This window comes from Oryctolagus cuniculus, chromosome 20 (assembly GCF_051225735.1).
Source record: "Oryctolagus cuniculus isolate XC-2025 breed Fujian yellow rabbit chromosome 20, ASM5122573v1, whole genome shotgun sequence".
Lineage (NCBI taxonomy): Eukaryota > Metazoa > Chordata > Mammalia > Lagomorpha > Leporidae > Oryctolagus > Oryctolagus cuniculus.
The window spans coordinates 52,657,068-52,678,706 of record NC_142886.1 but is presented as its reverse complement, the minus strand read 5'-3'; the positions used below and the strand labels follow the sequence as shown (position 1 = coordinate 52,678,706).

General features: G+C 44.5%; 1 pseudogene and 1 gene segment (V, D, J or C); both read left to right on the top strand.

Moving 5' to 3' along the window:
* LOC149120180 (Ig heavy chain V-A1 region BS-5-like) overlaps positions 1–21,639 on the top strand; it is a 480,385-nt gene that overhangs the window by 58,410 nt on the left and 400,336 nt on the right.
* Positions 2,675–20,536, top strand: LOC149120194 (immunoglobulin heavy variable 3-23 pseudogene; annotated as a pseudogene).

The window sequence follows — 21,639 nt, the reverse complement described above, 5'->3', positions numbered from 1 at the left end:
TTCCCATGGTAGAATGTCAGTTGTCTTCTGTTTTGGAATTCTGTAGACACAATATTTGCTTAACTGCTGTCACCATGCTGTACAGTAGATCCCTCAACATGTGGATCCTGTGGGACTGAAACTCTGACCTTGCTCCAACGTCTCCTCTGTTCCATGCCCTTTTCTTCCATTATTGATTCCTTCTTCCATGAAAATTTCACTGGATTATATGTGTGAACACTCGTGAACGACGCTGCTTTAATTGCACGTGGAACTGCAGTTGTATTTTCTATAGAGACTGTGAATCCCATGCACATCTCCCTGGGGTTTCACATTCCTGCTACCCAAAATGCTGTTTGAAGATCCTGTGATAACTGTAAGTCTCAGTTTTTGATGACTTTCCATAATGGATTTACTAATTTACCTGACTCCAGCCTTGTACAACCAGAGTGGTCATCTCTCTTCCTTCACAAGAATTGTCAGCTCTGGCTTGTCTGGTAATACTCATTCTAACATGAAGGATGGGACATCTCATTGTGCTTCTAAAATGTACATACATGATGATCTGAGATTTGTGGCATTTTACATGTTTGCTTTTATATCACTTCTTAAATTTTATAGATGTAATATACATTTAAAATTCATAGATTTTGTTTTAAAATTTGTATGTACGTTTTTATCTAAAACCACAAAGACTGAGACTGACAGTGATCATCTAACTCCTGGTCACTTCCCAGGTGGCTACAAATGCTTCAGCTGGATGAGGCAACAGCCTGGTTCTTGGAATTCTGTCCAGGTCTCCAACGTGGGAGTTCTTGGAACTTCACCTACGGCCTCCCAGAGTGGGCTTAGGCAGGAATCTGAAACTGGAACAAAACTAGGACACAGCACTCAGCATCCTGATGCGGGAGCAGCAATCCCATTGCTAACTCCAGTGCTGCTCCTGTCACCACCTTGTCAGTAACTGCATTTAAACAATTGATGTCTTCCCTTGGGATTCAGTTTTCTGTGTTTATTCAACATATGCATATAGGCTCCTAATGATATATAAAATTAATTTTCCATTTATTTTAATATCTATTTATTTAGTTTGAAGGGCAGTGTGATAGCAAGAGAGGAAGAGACCAACAGGTGTAGAGAGAAGCTTCCTTCCACAGGTTTCCTTCCTGAATCGCTGCAAAGGCTGGGATGGCTGAGCCTGAAGCCAGGAGCCTGGAACTTCCCCCAGTTTCCCACAGAGCTGGAAGGGGACAAACACTTGGGTCATGGTACACAGTGATCTCCATTGCACTCCCTCCCTCTGTGAGTTCAAGCTTGTGGGTTGCATATATAACTAATGTCAAATACTATGTGTCCACGTGTACCTGCATTATTTCTGTTAGCATATTATGCTCAAGGCTGAACCAAGATTTCCTAATGACAAAACAATCTCCTTCTTAACACTGAATAATATTCCATGTCAAATGTAACAAACTGCATTCACCGTTTTATGCACATTTCGCTTTATTGTAGACTGAACTATTGTGAACACAGCTGCATTACCTGAACCCAGGACTGTGGGTGAATTGTGACACAGTGACTTCATACCCAGTGCTTGAGCTGAACTCAGAGTCATGATTACTAGACACAGGGAAGAGAGGGAACAGCAGACGGCTGCTACCAGGACACAAAGCACCACTCAAAGCAAGGAATAATTCTGCCCACACCACAGTGGGCTGACTCAGTTCACTACAACCCACGACATGTTCCACAAATAAGCAGTACTGAGGACACCTGGTCTCCCAACACAAAGTGATGGAACGGAGGTAGAAATGTGAATGACAGTGAGTTGATCTGTGCCCATTTCTGCAACACACAGATTCCAATAGCACACTACACCCCACTAACATGCACAGTGTTCTGAGTTAATGAACAGTTTTAAAATAACGTAATGGATGAATAAGGAAACAAGACATAGTATCCTTAAATGAATCCACTTGCAGTCTTTCATCTGTGTAAATATGGGCGGTAGGCATTAGGACAAAATTGGCAAAGTCCCCACTAGGGACACCCGTGTTCCCATCAGAGTGCTTCTTGAGCCCAGCCACACGGCTTCCCACACTTTTTCCTGATAACACATTGTGGTAAACTACAGATGACACTATAGTGATAGAGCCCCTACAACCGACAAAGGAAACACGGACGCAGTTCTGGGCTCCAGGTTTTAGAAAGGCTAACTCCTAGATGTTGTAGGCATTTGGGGAGTTTGGGGCTGTCAATCCAAAGGCAGAAATCTCCCATTTTCATCTTTGCTGTCCATCACTACACTTGTGTTTGTCTCACCCCTTCTCTCTATCACTATTCCAATGTCTTTCATATAGATGATAGAGAGGTCAATAGATGATATGAAACAATTGTTATTTAAAAAATGCAGGACATGATATTGCTAACACTAGATATTAAGGGTACACACATAGTAAAAGGAAACAAGTTCATTGCCTTCAACTGTTATAAAAAAGCAATAAAACATAAAAATTCATATGATCCAAATTCTATCATAGCCTACACCCCCAGGACATGTACATCTGCCCTGGGCCCTGTCCTGTCTGAGACATCTACTCCGGGGCTGGCTATATAGGAGCAGACATGCAAATAGGGCCTCCCTCTGCCCAGGAAAACCAGCCCAGCCCTCACCCTGCAGCTCTGGCACAGGAGCTCCAGCCCCAGGACTCCCAGGTGTCCACTCAGTGATCGCACTCAACACAGACGCTCACCATGGAGACTGGGCTGCGCTGGGTTCTCCTGGTCGCTGTGCTCAAAGGTAATGATGGAGAACGTGGGGCACTGAGTCTGGGAGAGGACGTGAGTGAGAGACACAGAGAGTGTGCGTGACAGTGTCCTGACCAGGACGTCTGTGTTTGCAGGTGTCCAGTGTCAGGAGCAGCTGAAGGAGTCCGGGGGAGGCCTGGTCCAGCCTGGGGGGATCCCTGAAACTCTCCTGCAAAGCCTCTGGATTCGACTTCAGTAGCTACTACATGAGCTGGGTCCGCCAGGCTCCAGGGAAGGGGCTGGAGTGGATTGGAATCATTTATGCTGGTGATGGTAGCACATACTACGCGAGCTGTGTGAATGGCCGATTCACCATCTCCAGCGACAACGCCCAGAACACTGTGGATCTTCAAATGAACAGTCTGACAGCGGCGGACAGGGCCACCTATTTCTGTGCGAGAGACACAGTGAGGGGCCCTCAGGCTGAGCCCAGACACAAACCTCCCTGCAGGGGCGCGCGTCTCCACCAGGGGGCGCACAAAACGCACTGAATATATATTCTGGTCATGGGTAGGTGCAGAGGGACATTAAGCCCTGGTTTCCTGTTAGGGAATTGGGGTTTCCTCTCCTCTAACGCATTTGAGGAAATGCTTCTATTCTTACGATTCTGTCCCTGCCACTGACTTCACTGACGGATAGAAACTTTGAATAGAAGGAAGAAGTCCTACGTGACAATTTCGGGTTCATGACTGACAACTGTCCTCACTGCGACCAGATATCATGGGGATCTGTGAGGACCTCGTGAGTCTTCTCCAGTCTAACTCGTGCTGGTGTTCTCAGGGCACTGCCGACTCTAGGAAAATTTTATTTTTCCCTTTATATCCTGGAGACAGCTGAGCCAGGATCTCTGGTCTGTGAAACCTCAACTACTTCCCTCTCTTCCTGTCAAAGCAGCCTGTGCGCGGAACTGAACTGGCATTTTCTTTTAAACTGTGGGTGATCCACACTCACTTTCCACAGAATGTGGCCACCTTTAATCCTGGAACAGTCTGTGGTCTCTGTGTGAACGTCACAGCACTCAGGAATGTACTTGCAGCTCAGCTGTGTCTCAGGCTGAGCTTCTGCAGGCACCTGGGAAGCCTACAGGGACTTCCTCATTCTCTAGGTCCTGGGACCCTCCTGGAGGGCTCCCTGCATGAACTCAGAGGGGAAATGCACTGGACATCAGCAGTCAAGGTCATCACTGAATGGAAACTGTTGGGTGTGCACTTCTAGCTGATCTGATTCTGTCAAATGTTGTGGGACTCCCTGCACCTGCTGTGGTTCAGCAGAGCAGAAAGTGGGACACACAGTGGCTGTGCACTCTGGGGCTGGAGTCCACATCACGGGGAGCTGTGTCTGTGGCTCCAGCATGATGACCAGTGTCCTGAGGCTGAATCACAGCTGCAGGAAGAGCAAGTCTCGGAGACCATGTGTCCAGAGTCCCTGCTCTTCACTCCCTGTCTATGCTGACTGGGGTCATCAATGCATTTGGAGACTTCCATCAGTATTAGAGAGGGAGATACCCAGGCTGCATATCAGAGGGATGGACACAGCCCATTTGCACACTTTCCCAGACTAGTAACTGACAGTGCACCCTGGAAGTCAGTAGATGATGGATGTGTTATGAGGCCCCATCACCAAGGTGGGAACACTGATGCAGTTCCATGCTCCTGGGTTCCAGCTGCCAAGTTTGAGTCCACTGGAATTTATTTATCATCTCCATAAAATGTTGGAAAATATTGGAAAGCACTACACCAGTATTCAGAGTGTTGAATCTCCATTTTTGATCATTTAATCATTTCCTTTACATAAGTGTTTGATATATAATACCAAAACATAGACATATGAGGTACAATGATATGTGTTGATAAATAAATGTATCAAATTGAGTGGAGTTATGAAGTCAGACTTATTCACATGCTCATCAGAAAACCACGTTTCCATGGTAGAATGTCAGTTGTCTCCTGTTTTGGAATTCAGTAGCACAATATTCCCTCCACTGCTGTGACCATGCTGTACAGTAGATCCTCAATGTGTGGATCCTGTGGGACTGAAACTCTGACCTTGCTCCAGCTTCTCCTCTGCTCCTCCCTTGCTCAGACATTGGTCTTCACCATCATACTTCCTGCCTCTTTGACGTCATCCTTTTATCCCATGTATCCAGCATCACATATTATTTGTCTTCTTGTCCTGCATGGTTAGCAGAGTGTACTTACCCTGACACATTATCCTTGGACATTATTCTCCAGGATCATCCGAGTTGTCCAAAATACAGAATTTCCTCATCTGTACTGCCATATAAACTTCCTGTTAAATATAATTTTGTCCATTTGTTCCATTGTTGATTCTTTCTTCATGAATATTTCACTGGATTGTATGTGTGAACTCTCGTGAATGACACTGCATTAGTTGAACATGGAAGAGCAGAGGTGTTTGCCACATTGATTGCGGTTCCCCTGGACACCTCCCTGGGATTTCATATTCCTTCTGCCCAGAAATGGTGTTTGAAGATCTTGTAATAATTCTGTTTCTCAGTTTTGATGATTTTCCATAATAGTTTTACTTGTTTACCTGACTCCGATCTGGCACCAGAGTTATCTCCAGCTTCCTCCACATGGATTGTCAGCTCTGGATTGTAGGATAATACTCATTCTAACAGGAATGATGGGATGTCTCATTGTGCATCTATTATGGACATGCATGATGGTCCCAATATATCATTTTATATGTTGCCTTTATATCTTTTTTAAAAACTTATAGATACTATTTCATTTATTTTGATATTTGTATTTACATATTTTTCCAAAAAGGCAAGGAGACTGAGACTGACAGTGATCTTCTAATTCCTGGTCACTTCCCAGATGGCTACAAAAGCTTCAGCTGGGTCGGGTGAAGGCAGGTGCTTGGAATTCTGTCCAGGTGTCCATATGGCAGTTCTTGGAACTTCACCTACTGCCTCCCAGAGGGGCTTAGGCAGGAAACTGAAACTGGAACCAAACTAGGACACAGCACTCAGCATCCTGACACGGGAGGCAGGAATCCCTCAGGATCACTCCAGTGCTGCTCCTGTCACCACCTTATCATCACTCCATTTAAGGAATTGTTGCTTCCCTTGGGATCAGTGGCTTGAATTCATTCAACATTTGGAAATAGGCTCCTAACCATATGTATAATTAATCTTTCATTTATTTTAAGTATTTATTTTATTTGAAAGGCAGTGTTATAGCAAGAGATAAATCTATCAACAGATGGAGAGTGAAGTTTCCATTCACTGGTTTTCTTCCTGAATGGCTGCAAAGGCTGGGATGGCTGAGCCTGAAGCCAGGAGCCTGGAACTTCCCCCAGTTTCCCACAGAGCTGGAAGGGAACAAACACTTGGGTCATGGTACACAGTGATCTCCATTGCACTCCCTCCCTCTGTGAGTTCAAGCTTGTGGGTTGCATATATAACTAATGTCACATACTATGTGTCCACATGTACCTGCATTATTTCTGTTAGCATATTATGCTCAAGGCTGACCCATGATTTCCTAATGACAGAACAACCTCCTTCTTAACACTGAATAATATTCCATGTCAAATGTAACAGACTGCATTCACCGTTTTAGGCACATTTCACTTTATTTAGAATGAACTATTGTGAACAAAGCTGCATTACCTGAACCCAGGACTGCGGGTGAATTCTGACACAGTGACTTCTATCCAGTGCTTGAGCTGAACTCAGAGTCATGGTTACTAGACACAGGGAAGAGGGGGAACACAGGGCAGCTGATACCAGGGCACAAAGCACTCACAGGAAGGAATAATTCTGCCCACACCACAGTGGGCTGACTCAGTTCACCACAACCCACGACAGGTTCCACGAATAATGAGAACTGAGGCCTCCAGGCCCCTCCAACTCAGAGTGTAGGAAAGGAGGTGGAAATGTGAATGACAATGAGTTGATCTGTGCCCATTTCTACAACACACAGATTCCAGTAGCACACAAACCCCACTAACATGCACAGTGTTCTGTGTTCATGACGAGTGTTAAATAAGGCAATGGATGAATAAGGAAACAAAACATAGTTAACCTAAAAAGAATCCACTTGCAGTCTTTTATCTGTTTAAAAGGGGGAGGCAGGCATTAGGACAAAATTGGCAAAGTGCCCACTAGGGAAACCCGTGTTCCCATCAGAATGAATCATTCAGCCACACGACTTCCCACACTTTTTCTGATAATGCATTTTGGAAAACTGTAGATGACGCTACAAGTGAATGAGCCCCTACCACTGACGTGGGAAACAAAGTCGCAGTTTTGGGCTCCAGGTTTTAGAAAGGCTAAGTCCTCGATGTTGTAGGCACTTGGGATTTCTGGGGCTGTGAATCAAAGGTGGAAATCTCCCTTTGTCACCTTTTCTGTCCATCTCTACATTTCTCTTTCTCTCACCCCTTCTCTCACTGTCACTATTCCAATGTTATTCAAAGAGTTAAAAATGAACCAATGGTTATTTAAAAATGAAGGACATGCTAACACTGGATGATTAAGGGTACACACATATTAAAATGAAACAAGGTCATTGCCTTCAATTGTTTAAACAACAATGATAATGTAAAGATTTATATGATCTGAATCCTATCATAGCCATCAACCTACACCACAGGACACCACATCTGCCCTGGGCACTGTCCTGTCTGAGGCGTCTGACCCCATGCCTGCTATATAGGGGCAGCACATGTAAATAGGGCCCACTCTGCCCATGAAACCAGCCCAGCACTCACCCTGCAGCTCTGGCACAGGAGCTCCAGCCCCAGCACTCCCAGGTGTCCACTCAGTGATCGCACTCAACACAGAAGCTCACCATGGAGACTGGGCTGCACTGGCTTCTGTTCACTGTGCTCAAAGGTAATGATGGAGAATGCGGGGCACTGAGTCTGGCAGAGGACGTGAGTGAGAGACCCAGAGACTGTGAGCGACAGCTTCCTGACCAGGACATCAGTGTTTGCAGGTGTCCAGTGTCAGGAGCAGCTGGTGGAGTACGGGGGAGGCCTGGTCCAGCCTGGGGGATCCCTGAAACTCTCCTGCAAAGCCTCTGGGTTAGACTTCAGTAGCTACAGCATGAGCTGGGTCCACCAGGCTCCAGAGAAGGTCCCGGAGTGGATCACATATATTTATCCTGGTAGTGGTAGCAGGGCCAATTCACAATCTCCAGCGACAACGCCCAGAACATGGTGTCTCTGCAAATGAACCATCTTACAGAGGATGACACGGCCGTCTATTACTGTGTGGGAGACACAGTGAGGGGCCCTCAGGCTGAGCCCAGACACAAACCTCCTTGAGGGGCACATTGCTCCCCCAGGGGGCGCACAAGACGCACTGAGCACAGATTCTGGTTATGAGCGGGTGCAGAGAAACCAAGCCCTGGTTTCCTGTCAGGGAATGGGGTTTCTGCTCTTGTAACACTTTTGAGAGAAGAATTCTACTTTTATGACTCTGTCCCTGCCACTGACTTCACTGACCTGGAGATGTCTGATATGACAGGAAGAAGTCCTATATGAACAGTTTCAGGTTCGTGAACGATGACAGTGGTCACCAGGATCAGACATGTGGGGCTATCTGAGGACCTTGTGAGTGTTGTCCAGTCTGACACAGGATGCGTTCTCAAGGCCCAGGCGGCTTTAGGACAATTTTAGTTTTCCCTTCAAACCCAGAGAGAGTCAAGCCAGAGTCTTGTTTTTTTAACTTCAATTATTTCAGTCATCCCTCTTCCTATCAAAATGAGCATGTAAGCAAATAGCACCAGCAGTCTTATTTTAAGCTGTTGTTGTTCCACATTCACTTTCTAAAGACTTACGCCCAAACTCCTTTTTACCTTTAATCCTAAAACCGTTTGTGGTCCCTAAGGTGAACGTCACAGCACTCAGGAATGTACTGCAGCTCAGCTGTGTCTCAGGCTGAGCTTCTGCAGGCACCTGGGAAGCCTACAGGGACTTCCTCATTCTCTAGGTCCTGGGACCCTCCTGGGGGGGCTCCCTGCCAGAACTCAGGAGGGAAATGCACTGGACATCAGCAGTCAAGGTCATCACTGAATAGAAAGTGTTGGGTGTGCACTTCTAGCTGATCTGGTTCTGCTCCAGTGTCGTGAGACCCCCTGCACCTGTATGGTTCAGGGAGAGCAGAAAGTGGGACACACAGTGGCTGTGCACTGGGGCTGGAGTCCACATCACAGGGAGCTGTGTCTGTGACTCCAGCATGATGACCAGTGTCCTGAGGCTGAATCACAGCTGCAGGAAGAGCAAGTCTCGGAGACCATGTGTCCAGACTCCCTGCTCTTCACTCCATGTCTATGCTGACTGGCGTCATCAATCCATTTGGAGTGTTTCATTAATATTACAGAGGGAGTCACTCAGGCTGCATATCAGAGTTCTGGATGGAGCCCATTTACACGCTTTCCCATACTTGTACTGAAAATGCACCCTGGAAGACAGTAGATGATGGATGTGTTATGAGGCCCCATCACCAAGGTGGGAAAACTGATGCAGTTCCATGCTCCCGGGTTCCAGCTGTCAAGCCTTGAGTGCACTGCCTTCATTTATCATCTCCATAAACATTGGCAAACACAACACAAGTATTCAGAGTGTTTAATCTTCATTTTTGATCATTTTTGATCATAAATGTTTGATAAATAACACCTGAACACAGACTTATGAGGTACAATGATATGTGTTGAAAACTGAATATATCAAATTGAGTGGAGTTATGAAGTCAGACTTACTGACATGCTCATCAGAAAACCACATGTTTCCATGGTAGAATGTCAGTTGTCTCCTGTTTTGGAATTCTGTAGACACAATATTCCCTTCACTGCTGTGACCATGCTGTACAGTAGATCCTCAGTGTGTGGATCCTGTGGGACTGAAACTCTGACCCTACTACAGCGTCTCCTCTGTTCCTCCCTCACTCAGACGTTGGTCTTCACCATCGTACTTCCTGCCTCTTTGACGTCATCCTTTTATCCCATGTATCCAGCATCACGTATTATTTGTCTTCTTGTCCTGCATGGTTAGCAGAGTGTACTTACCCTGACACATTATCCTTGGACATTATTTTCCAGGATCATCCAAGTTGTCCAAAATACAGAATTTCCTCATCTGTACTGCCATATAAACTTCCTGTTAAATATAATTTTGTCCATTTGTTCCATTGTTGATTCTTTCTTCATGAATATTTCACTGGATTGTATGTGTGAACTCTCGTGAATGACGCTGCATTAGTTGAACATGGAAGAGCAGAGGTGTTTGCCACATTGACTGCGGTACACTTGGACACCTCCTTGGGATTTCATATTCCTTCTACCCAGAAATGGTATTTGAAGATCTTGTGAAAATTCTATTTCTCAGTTTTTGATGATTTTCCATTATAGTTTTACTTGTTTACCTGACTCCGATCTGGCACCAGAGTTATTGTCTCTAGCTTCCTCCACATGGTTTGTCAGCTCTGGATTGTATAATACTCATTCTAACAGGAAGGATGGGATGTCTCATTGTGCATCTAATATGGACATGCATGATGGTTCCAGATATTTTATATGTTGCCTTTATATCTTTTTTAAACATTTATGGATATTATTTCACTTATTTAGATATTTGCATTTACATATGTGTCGCTCCCTTGCCCGCAAAGGAACGACACTGTTCGCAACTTATCGGTCTTCAGTAGACTTTTAATGAGAAAATAACAGCGACAGAGAAAGAATGAAGGGAGGAGAGTGGACAGAAAAGCCCCCTCCTTCCTCAGCACAGAGCTTATATACAAAATCTGGCCAATTGCAAGCGGGCTCAAGTCCATGCACGGAACACTCCAATCTGCTGTCTGTTCACGCATTGTGCACGCGTCCTCGGGCCAATCAGATGAGGTGTCACACAGCAGGCAGGCTCACCGCACAGTCCTCGGCGCCATCTTGTTGTTTACAACATTCTCAACTCCTCTGGAAAGTCCCAACCGTGGGAAAGCATTGCCCTAACTGAAACTAGCAACATTCGCCTTGTGATAAAGACACAGCAACAGCTATCAGACCGACCTTGACGTGGGGGCTCCATGGCTGCACATCCCATGGGGTCCCACATCTCCCCCTTCTTTATTATTTAAATGGCATGGAAACTTGCCTGTCTTAGGTACCCAATGGCGTGCTACCTGCTTACCTGTCATGGAGGTCATAGGAAGCCTGTCCTACCCTCTGTCTTAGGTTGCTAGGAGCGCCCATCAGTGTTTAACCGTCTTTGACTACCGCTCCATCATGCTAAGCCATACTTCTTTATTGGGGTGAGATCACAAGGTGGCCAGCATAGCCTGTTGGATTATCAAGTTGGTATTCTGCTGATGGAGTGCTAAGGCTCTGATCCATCTGGCAGTGAAGGCAAAGCCCAGTGGTACCATGACAAACAAGCAACCGATAGCAACCCATTCTTTAACTTGAGCCCTGTCTTAGGTAGGTACTGGATGTGGAGTGTCTTACCTGTTTTTGAGTACCATTTTAGCCCAACATTAGGTGAGAGATGAAACATACAGCCAAATATTAATTATTTTTGATTACAAAGGAGGCTTGGTATGAAGTTTTAAGTGATGAATGTCAGTCCATACAGACTGTAGCGAAGATAGCACAAATTGCAGAACACATGGAAAACATCCCATACAAAGTATGAAAAGCAGTAACGGTCCAGCCCACATTAATAACTAACGAATCCATTGAAACCCTCCAAATGAATAGTGGGTTAGCAATAAATATATGTTGCATTTTACTCTTTTAAGTTTATCAATAACAGACTCTATATATGGCATTGTTAGTAATGTTAAAACAACATTCCCCTGGAACAGATTTACAGTTTATATGATTTTTTAACAGCAAATAATCGATAGCTGCTCAGTTTAAGAGTACTCCTGAGTGAACTTGATCCAATTCTTCAGCTATATTGGATAGCGCAGTAGCAGTAAGATTGATTGTTTTGGTCACCAGACATGTAAGCCTTTGTAGTCCACGATTATTTGCATAAAGCAATCCAGGAACTCCCACTAGCTGCATAGCCATGGTGAAAGCAGGTCTCCAATTAAGATGACATCATCATCACAGTTCTCAGGTAATGAGCGTCGCTGTCGTGCCTTTGGAAATACAGATGTTAGCATTGGGGCCACACGGCCCAGTGAGCAGTTGCAAAAATCATTAGGGGCTAACAATGTAAAAGCAAATTGGTTGCATAAAAGTATCCATCCCTTAAGAGCCCATGTCCCATACCAGTACTGGATCAGGTCCATTCCATTGATTGGTGATAGGATTCTTCCATTTTACCATTGTTCTTACCCCAGCTGTTTGTGGATGCTACTGTTGATCAGATGCAAAACGACCATCTTTATCCAATGTGAAAAAATTTTAAATGAATAAAGCACGTGAGAGCCATTTGTTGGGAGAATGGGCAAGAACCCTAAACTCCCCCTTTTGTTTATATTATTAAAATGTTGTTTTAAAGTGTGATGTGTACGTATAATAATGTCTTGACCCTGAGGATTATAAGGAATGTCAGTAACATGAGATAGAAAGTTACACAAAAATTTCTAAAAGAGGCAGAAATATAAGCAGGTCCATTATCCATTTTAATCTGTTTTGGAGTTCCTAGGGAAGCAAAAGCTTGTAAGCAACGGGCAATAACATGTTTTGTAGCTTTACCTGTATGTAAGGAAGCAAAAATAAATCCAGAACAAGTATCAATAGACACATGTATCTATTTTTGTTTACCAAATTTCATGAAGTGGGTGATATCCATTTGCCATAGTTGATTGGGGGAATAAATCACGAAGATTAATTCGAAAGTGAGGTAATGGTAACTGGATGGAGCAAGTAGAACAGAATTTTACAATTTGTCGAGCTTGTTCTTGAGTAACATTATGTTTTAAGCATAATGTATGAGCATTTAAATGATGTAAAACATGATCTTTTGTTGCTGTATTAATAGAATATATTCATAGAGCAGAATCTGCCAAATGATTACCCTCTACCAATGGTCCAGGAAGATTGGAATGTGCTCGAATATGACCTATGAAGAAAGGGCAGGTATGTGGTCGAATGACAGTGCAAATGCGAGAAAACAAAGGAGAAGCAGCTGAGGATTTAGGAAGGAATGAACACGTTTTCAATTGAGGCACCGATAGGAACACATATTTGCTATTGGTGTGTATGTTAACCGCTACATCCAAAGTAGACTGCAATGCAAGTGCAACAGCAGCTAATTTAACTAGCTGTAGAGATGAAAAAGAGGTGTTAATAACAGTATGGTGACCATCACAAATTACAGAAGCTTGACCTCCTTTTAGGATATTGAATAAAGGTTTAAGGTCTCCTGTTGTGAGGTGGAGATGTGCAGAAAGCCAATTAATATTTCCTAGAAGTTTTGAAACTTATTTAAAGTCTGTAAAGAATCCAATTGTAAGGTGACTTTTTGTGGAAGTATTTTTTATGGGTATAAATGGAAGTCTAGATATTGATAAGGATATTGAAGTTGCGTATTCTCAGGGGCTATGAGAAGACCAAAAGCAGTTAATTGCTCTCTTATTACTGTCAGACATTATATCACCAAAAATTTCTCGGGTCCAGTTATGAAAATATCATCCACATAGTGTATAATATATAAATTGCTATATTTTTTGCAAATTTTTTGAAGAGCAGCATTAATGAATTATTGGCACAAAGTAGGGCTATAAGCCATTTTTTGAGGTAAGATCCTTTATAGGCATCTTTGCATAGGTTCTTTAAAATTTACTGATGGAACACTGAAAGCAAATCGGGGACAATTTTTTGGATGTAAAGGTATAGTATAAAAAATCATCTTTTAAATCTATTATTGCAATATAAGAGTCCTTTGGAATTGTAGTAGGCAATGGTAAACCTGGTTGTAAAGCCCCCATAATTTCCACAGTAGCATTAACAGCCCTAAAGCCTTGAAGCAATCGCTATCTCCCAGATTTTTTTCTGATAACAAAAATAGGACTATTCCAAGGAGAATTAGAGGGAACTATATGTCCTGCTGTTAATTTTTTTTTTACCAATATCTGTGCAGTATTTATATTTTCCTGCAGTAAAGGACACTGATTCACCCACACGGGATTATCTGATTTTTATTTTATTTTAATTTTTGTATGGGGCACAGGCTGACCAGTAGCCATCAAGGGAAACCCAAGCCTCTCTGGTTATGATTGACAGTTATAGTAACTGGAGATGTGATGCTTTGTTGTTGTTTGCCTAAACCCTTACCTGGCAAATGACCTTGTTGAAGTATGTTAATGGTAACAATCTTACTTGGACTATGTATTAAAGCCCCCATTTGAGTTAGAATATTACGTCTCCAGAGATTAACAAGTAATGCAGCCAAAATATATGTTTTATCCTCCCATTGTAGCAAAATGGAACTTTGTGTTAATCTTTGACTCTGACCAATACCTTGCAATTGAGTTATGGTAATTTTCTTTTTTTTAATTTGTGGGCCAGCTTGCTGCTGAAATAACAGAGGCACCAGCTCCAGTATCTAAAAGACCACTGAATAACTTTTTTATTTAATTTTAAGAAAAATTTGGGTCGGTCCTCAGTTATAGGTTGTATCCGATAAGCATCAGAAGATTCAAAACCGTTATTTTCTCTTTTATTTGAAAAAGACTTACCAATTGAAGAGAAGGGGAACAGAATCAAGTGAGCAATGCATTGTCCTGGAGTTAAAGTTTCATTATTGGCTTGAGTCATAATTTTTATCTTACCAGTAAAGTCAGTGTTTATAACTCCAGGAAAAACCTGTAACCCTTTTATAGTTATACTACTTCTGCCCAGTAGGAGACCAAAAAACCCAGTTGGCAAAGGACCAAAAATCCCAGTAGGGAGGCCTTGTGGGCCCATCTCAGGGGTCAATACTGTATAGGAGGTGGCACTGAGGTCCAGTCCTGCACTACCCTCTGTGGCTCCATGGAGGAAATTGATGGATTTAGGGTGTTCTGTTGAGGAACAAATGCCATGGCCCCCAAAATTTGTTGGGATGGGGCCTGGGGCCAGCCCTGCTTTTAATTTTTTGAACTTTATTTATTTAATGAATTTTTTATTAGTTTTGGAGTGACATTTATTGGCCCAATGCCTTCCTCTTTTGCACTGGGGGCAAATCCCAGGAGGAGGGGCTTTTTTGATGTTTGACTTTTGGACAATATTTGTACATGTGCCTGTTGCCCACATTGATAGTACCCTTATTTATCAGGTATAGCCCTCCTTGTTGATTTTTGTAATGACATACCAAGTAGAGTGGCAGGTCCTGAATGTTCTGTTTTTTAAATTAATTTATTTTGTTAATTTTTTATTAAAGGGACTGTTACAGAACACCTCAGCCACAATAGCCAATTGATCCATATCTGCGTTGTACTTATGTTTTGTAGAATTTACAGTACTATGGGCATTACTAGGCAATTTTCACACAGCACCAGAAAAGGATCCGTACTGAGAATTAAACATCATTAGTAATCATCATGGGCACATTTAACGTTCAGCTTGACTGCGTGTTCCCCCAGGATGAAACAGCAGCAGCAGAGGCTTTCTCCGGCTCCCCCTTAAAGCCCCCAAGGACAGGGTGGCTCATTGCCAAGATGTTAGGCAAGCAGTGTGTCCCGTTCCGGATCTTGGCCAGAGAGCCGAGACACGAAGCATGCCCACCTGTTTATCAGAAAACATTCCTTTATCCTCCTCCCCGGGAGCTGGCCAGGCTCCCAAGGAGCAGGAGAAGGTCATCTGGCAGACAAGTTACTTGTTTATCAGAGCCAAACAAAGACACAAGCCTCTCCATCCCAAAAATTTGTCCTTACATTTGGCCCTAGAGTTGTACCAAGGTATAGGCATAATTAATACATCATAAGAATATAATACAAATTTTTATACAAATCTACATTTAGCAATCAAACACAATAATATTCAGTATGTTTTAAGGATAAATTGAAACATATCTGAGGGAACTAGCCTCTTATTATCTGTAATTATTACATTTCTGCAGGTGTGTGGAATCTTAACTACTTGCGGCATATTTTGACTTACATTTTTTTTTGTAAAGCAAACCAAGCATAATCTGCTCAAGCATTCCTATCAATAATAGGGGTAGAGTTAGTACATAAAACAAAAATAGAATGGGTAGTCCGGACACTTTGTTACCACAATTTTTCATTTTACATAGTAATATGAACTTTATAACAGAGAACATTTACTTCAAATGAAATATTTAAATGCAAGGTGAAGGCTGTCCAGTGTACACTGATCTATATTTTTTACTCCCAGTGTTTCTTATCCACAACACCCTCTTCAGCAAACCAAGGACTAATTGTTTTAACAGCACTGATAAACTGCTCTACGGTTTGTTTCTTTAACCCTATTTTTTACATCTGCAACAAAGTTTTGACAGCCTTTGTCACAGCTTGCTTTGTTTTTTTTTTTTATGCACATTTAAATCTTTTTTGAGCAAATCCCAATGTTGCTCATTTATGACTTCTTTTGTGAACCAAGGACTGACTATTCCTATAGCATTAATGAACCATTCTATGGCTCGCCTTGTTTAACCCTATTCCCTGCGTCTGTAATGGAGTCTTTATAACTTTTTTATTTTTTTCCTAGGGGCAGATTTAGGGAGAGTCAATGGACGATACCGCGGCGGCGGTTCATCCTCTAAGGACAAATTTGCTAGCCTAGTCAAACTGGGATATAAATGAGATGGCTCCCTCGAGCGCAGGAACGCACTCGATGGGGGATGGTCCTTCACTGAATTTTCCTTTGTCTTATCCAGTGGCTCATCCCTACAGGGACCTTTGTCCATCTGTTTCCTGTCCCACTGACTACCACAGTCACTAGACTGACTATCATGCCGAGACTCCTCCTGAACCTTTTCTAGGAGCTCGCATCCTTCATCAAGTAAAAGCCCTATGCTCTCAGTGGGGTCCTGAAGTGTCTGTTCAATGAGTTGCCATAATCTAAGTATTTCTACCGGCTCTCTGGCTGCTCTCAACTGTCTCCCTACTCTCCGCCACTGTTGCTCATCTAATTGGCCACCTTCCGCAAACCACGGTGACCTCTTGGCAACGGCCCTAGTGAATGCGCATACTGTAGCGGCCTTACCGGGCATCCCCACAGCTTTTAACAAGTGGATCAACAGCATGCCCAACCTAGTGGTGGATGGAGTATTGTCCATTTGGAGGTAAAAAGGAAGTTTCCGCCTATTTCCTGGCGTTTCTGAACACTTTGTACTCCCGCCTTTTAAGGGATTCCTTTACCCTTTCTTCTGGCACTTAATTTCCCCGTCTTTCTTCGACGTAACCATGGTTTCTATTCTTTCCCCAGCTGGATTTCCGTGCACACGCACACTTACCTTTTGTTCCTTACCTATTCCTGCGTGTAGAAAGTGGTCCGAATCCGAGTCACGGAACCACTTGTCGCTCCCTTGCCCGCAAAGGAACGACACTGTTCGCAACTTATCGGTCTTCAGTAGACTTTTAATGAGAAAATAACAGCGACAGAGAAAGAATGAAGGGAGGAGAGTGGACAGAAAAGCCCCCTCCTTCCTCAGCACAGAGCTTATATACAAAATCTGGCCAATTGCAAGCGGGCTCAAGTCCATGCACGGAACACTCCAATCTGCTGTCTGTTCACGCATTGTGCACGCGTCCTCGGGCCAATCAGATGAGGTGTCACACAGCAGGCAGGCTCACCGCACAGTCCTCGGCGCCATCTTGTTGTTTACAACATTCTCAACTCCTCTGGAAAGTCCCAACCGTGGGAAAGCATTGCCCTAACTGAAACTAGCAACATTCGCCTTGTGATAAAGACACAGCAACAGCTATCAGACCGACCTTGACGTGGGGGCTCCATGGCTGCGCATCCCATGGAGCCCCACACATATGTTTCCAAAAAGGCAAAGAGACTGAGACTGACAGTGATCTTCTAACTCCTGGTCACTTCCCCAATGGCTACAAAAGATTCAGCTGGGTCAGGTGACAGCCAGGTGCTTGGAATTCTGTCCAGCTGTCCAAATGGGAGTATTTGGAACTTCACCTACTGCCTCCCAGAGGGGCTTAGGCAGGAATATGACACTGGAACCAAACTAGGACACAGCACTCAGCATCCTGACACGGGAGTCAACAATCCCACAGGCTCACTCCAGTGCTGCTCCTGTCACCACCTTATCATCACTGCATTTAAGGAATTGATTGCTTCCCTTGGGATTCAGTTGCTTGAGATCTTTCAACATTAGGAAATAGGCTCCTAATCATATGTATAATTAATCTTCAATTTATTTTAAGTATTTTATTTTAGAGACAGTGTTATATCAAGAGAAGAAGAGACCAACAGATGGAGAGTGAGGCTTCCGTCCACTGGTTCACTTCGTGAATGGCTGCAAAGGCTGGGAAGGCTGAGCCGGAAACCAGGAGCTTGGAATTTCCTCCAGTTTCCCACTTGGTCATGGTAGACAGTGATCACAATTGCACTTCTCCCTCTGTGAGAATAAGCTTGTGGACTGCACATATAACTAATGTCACATACTATGTGTCCACATCTACCTGGATTATTGCTGTTAGCACATTATGCTCCAGGCTGACCCACATTTCCTAATGACAGAACAACCTCCTTCTTAATACTGAATAATATTCCATGTCCAAATGGGAAAGAATCCATTCACTGTTCTATGCACACTTGCTTTATTGTAGACTAAACTACTGTGAACACAGCTGCAACCTGAACGCAGGACTGAGGGTGAATTGTGACACAGTGACTTCTACCCAGTGTTTGACCTGAACTCAGAGTCATGGTTACAGAACAGGGAAGAGGGGGACACAGGGCGACTGCTACCAGGGCCAAAAGCACCACTCACAGGAAGGAATAATTCTGTAGACACAACTGTGGGCTGACTCAGTTCACTACAACCCATGACAGGTTCCACCAATAACTAGAACTGATGTCTCCAGGCCTCCTAACACAGAGTGATGGAAAGGAGGTAGAAATGTGCCTGACACTGAGTTGATCTGTGCCCTTTTCTACAACACACAGATTCCAATAACACACTACACCCCACTACCACATACAGTGTTCTGTGTTCAGGAACAGTTTTTTTTTTTTTTTTTGACAGGCAGAGTGGACAGTGAGAGAGATGGAGAGACAGAGAGAAAGGTCTTCCTTTGCCATTGGTTCACCCTCCAATGGCCGCCGCAGCTGGTGCACTGCAGCCGGCCCACTGTGGTGATCCGATGGCAGGAGCCAGGTGCTTCTCCCATGGGGTGCAGAGCCCAAGCACTTGGGCCATCCTCCACTGCACTCCCTGGCCACAGCAGAGAGCTGGCCTGGAAGAGGGGCAACCAGGACAGAATCCGGTGCCTGGATCAACTAGAACCCGGTGTGCCGGCGCCCCAAGGTGGAGGATTAGCCTAGTGAGCCACGGCGCCAGCCCAGGAACAGTTTTAAACTAATACAATGGTTGAATAAGAAACAAAATATAGTTAACCTTAAACGAATCCACTTGCAGTCCTTCATCTGTTTAAAAGTGGGCAGCAGGCACTACGACAAAATTGGCAAAGTCCCCACCCGTGTTCCCATCAGAGTGCTGCTTGAGCCCAGCCTCACGGCTTCCCACACTTTTTCCTGGTAACGCATCATGGGAAACTGTGGATGATGCTAAGAGCAAATGAGCCCCTACAAGGGACCTGGGAAACACAGAAAGTTTTTTCTGCTTCAGGTATTAGAAGGGTTAAGTCCTAGATGTTGCAGACTTTGGGATGTTTGGGATTCTCGACCCAAAGGCAGAATTCTCCCATTGTCACCTTTTCTGTCCATCACTACATTTCTGTCTTTCTCACCCCTTCTCTCTCTATCACTGTCCCAATGTCTTTATATAGATGATAAGGAACTAGTGGTTATTTAAATAAATGAGGGACATGATATTGCTAACACTGGATATTAAGGATACACACTGAATTAAGATGAAACAAGGTATTTGCCTTTAACTATTTAAAATTTTGATAACATAAAAATTCATATGATCTGAATCATATCACAGCCATCAACTACACACCAAGGACACTATGTCTGCCCTGGGCACTGTCCTGTCTGAGACGTCTACCCCATGCCAGCTATATAGGGGGAGCACATGCAAATAGGGCCTCCCTCTACCCATGAAAACTAGCCCAGCCCTCACCCTGCAGCTCTGGCACAGGAGCTCCAGCCCCAGGACTCCCAGGTGTCCACTCAGTGATCGCACTCAACACAGACGCTCACCATGGAGACTGGGCTGCGCTGGCTTCTCCTGGTCGCTGTGCTCAAAGGTAATGATGGGGAACGCGGGGCACTGAGTCTGGGAGAGGACATGAGTGAGAGACCCAGAGAGTGTGAGTGATAGCTTCCTGACCAGGACGTCTGTGTTTGCAGGTGTCCAGTGTCAGGAGCCGCTAGAGGAGTCCGGGGGAGGCCTGTTCAAGCCTGGGGGATCCCTGAAACTCTCCTGCAAAGCCTCCGCATACATCTTCAGTGACAACTACGCGATGTTCTGGGTCCGCTAGGCTCCAGGGAAGGGGTTGGAGTGGATCGCATACATTAATACTGGTAGTGGTAGCACATGGTACACGAGCTGGGTGAATGGCCGATTCACCATCTCCAGAAACACCAAGGAGAACACGGTGTCTCTGAAAATGACTAGTCTGACTGCCACGGACACGGCCGCCTATTTCTGTGCCAGAGACACATGAAGGGCACTCAGGCTGAGCCCAGACACAAACCTCCCTGCAGGGGGCACACAAGACACACTGAGTGCAGATTCTGGTCATGCACAGGTGCAGAAGGAGCCCAAGCCCTGGTTTCCTGTCAGGGAATTGGGGTTTCCTCTCCTGCAACAGTTTTGAGGGAAGAATTCTTCTTTGATGATTCTGACCCTGTACTGACTCTCTGATGTGACAGGAGAAGGCCTACATGAACGAATTTAGGTTCAGTGGTCTCCAGTATCAGAGATGTGGGACAATCTGGGGACCTCGTGAGTGTTGTCCAGCCTGAGTCAGGACAGAGTTCTTAGGACACTGCTGATTTTAGGGCAATTTTACTTTTCCCTTTCAATCCAGCAATAGCTGAGCCAGGGTTTGAGTTTAAAAATCTGCTATTTAAGTATCTCTCTCCTTTCAAAACGAGCGACTGTGCTGAACTGAACCAACCATCTTATTTTAAACTGTGAGTGTTCTGCATCAATTCTAACAGACTTTATACCCGATCTCCATTTTCCTTTAATCCTGAAACAGTCTGTGGTCCCTGTGTGAATGTCACAGCACTCAGGAATATACTTAATGCTCAGTTGTGTCTCAGGCTGAGCTTCTGCAGGCACCTGGGAAGCCTACAGGGACTTCCTCATTCTCTAGGTCCTGGGACCCTCCTGTGGGACTCCCTGCCTGGACTCAGGAGGGAAAAACACTGGACATCAGCAGTCAAGGTCATAACTGAATGGAAAGTGTTGGGTGTGCACTTCCAGCTGGGCTAGTTTTGCTCCAGTGTCATGAGACCACCTGCACCTGTATGGTTCAGGGAGAGCAGAAAGTGGGACACACAGTGGCTGTGCACTCTGTAGCTGGATTCCACATCACAGGGAGCTGTGTCTGTGGCTCCAGCATGATGACCAGTGTCCTGAGGCTGAATCACAGCTGCAGGAAGAGCCAGTCCCAGAGATCATGTGTCCAGAGTCCCTGCTCTTTACTCCACGTCTATGCTCCAAATGTCAATCCATTTGGAGTCTTTCATTAACATTACAGTGGGAGTCACTCAGGCTGCATATCACATTGCTGGATGGAGCCCATTTTCACGCTTTCCC